Source organism: Oryzias melastigma, linkage group LG20, assembly GCF_002922805.2.
Source record: "Oryzias melastigma strain HK-1 linkage group LG20, ASM292280v2, whole genome shotgun sequence".
In the NCBI taxonomy this organism is placed as follows: Eukaryota; Metazoa; Chordata; class Actinopteri; order Beloniformes; family Adrianichthyidae; genus Oryzias; species Oryzias melastigma.
In genome coordinates, this window is record NC_050531.1 from 15,967,395 (window position 1) to 15,969,143 (window position 1,749).

Genomic DNA, 1,749 nt, shown 5'->3' on the forward strand with positions numbered 1-1,749 from the left:
TATCATGAATAAGAAACGTCTGGGTAAGTATGAAAAAAAGGCTCTAAGTGAGGTGAAGGTTTGAGAAAGTATAGAGAGAATCCTTACTTTTGAATTCCTGCCACAAAGTAGAATCATCTGACATGCTACGTTCACACCCCTTATCAAACAACCACATCCAATGGAAAGTTTATGTGAATGAGACCACTTCCAGTGAAATGTCTTTGTACAGTAATGGGCACACAAACAAAGACTTCCATTAGAAGGTATGTAGATATATCTTCAAGCGACCACTTCCATTGAAAAATCTATGTAAATACATATTCAAGCGACCACATCAGTTGGAAAGTCTATGTATACGTGCGTTCAAGCAAAGACTTCCATTAAAAAGTATGAAGATGCATGTTCAAGCGACCACTTCTGTTGAAAAATCAATGTAAAAGTTCACTCAAGTGGTCACTTCATTGGAAATTCTATTGAAACGCACATCCAGCGACCACTACTATTAAAGTCTATGTAAATACATGTTCAAGCGACCACCTCCACTGGAAAGTCAATGTAAACCTTCGTTCAAGCAACAGTTTCCCTTGAAAATCTATATAAATACGTGTTTAAGTAACCATCTCAATTGAAAATTCTATATAAACACGTGTTTAAGTGGCCACTTTCATAGAAAATTGTATGTAAGCACATATTCATGCGACAACTTCCATTAAAAAGTCTACGTAAAAGCAGACTCAAGTGACCATTTCCACTGGAAAGGTATGTATGCACCTGTTCAGGCGACCATTTCCATTGAAAATACTATATATAAACCTGCGTTTTAGTGACCACTTCCATTGAAGTCTATGTAAATGGATGTTAAAGTGACTGCCTCCATTGGAAAGTCTATGTATATCCATGTTCATTTGTCGTCTTCCATTGGTAAGTCTATGTATATGCACGTTCAAGCGACCACTTCTTTTAAAGTCAATATAAATACATTTTCAAGCGACATTTGAAAGTCTATGTAAAGGTGCATCAAGTGACCACTTCCAGTGAAATGTCTATGTAAACGAGCGCTCAAGCAAGGACTTCCTTTAGAAAGTATGTAGAAGTATTTTTAAGTGACCACTTCAGTTTAAAAATCAAAGCAAAAGCTCACTTAATTGGCCACTTCTTTGGACATTCTATTAAAACGTGTGTTCAAGCGACCACCTCCATCAGACAGTCTTTGTAAATCTTCGCTCCAGTGACTACTTCCCTTGAAAAATCTATATAAATGCGTGTTTAAGAAACCACCTTCATTGAAAATTCTATTTAAACACGGCTTCAAGTGACCACTTCTATTGAAAATTTAATGTAAGTGCAAGTTCATGTGACCGCTTCTATTGGAAAGTCTATGTAAAGGCATATTCATGTGACCACTTCTATTGGATTTACATACAAAACGTACATTTATCGCACATTGAAAGTTAAACCAGTTGACCTTTGATCAGAGACTCTGATTTGGTAGTGACGTATACATGGCCTCCTTTTTAATTCAGGTAAATGCCAACTGTTTGTTAAGTGATCGTTAAGTTGAAATAATGCGTTTAATGTTTAGCATGTTTTCAGACATGCTTGGTGTGTATGTAGCATCAGAGAAAACTGAAATATCAAATGTGCAGATGAACCTTTTTTAATCAATAAAATCAACCATAACTCTTTGAAATGGGCTTTTAAAAATGATATTTTCTCTATACGTTAAGTTTAAAGTGAGTGTGGCTTATTTTACTTGAAAAAATGTCA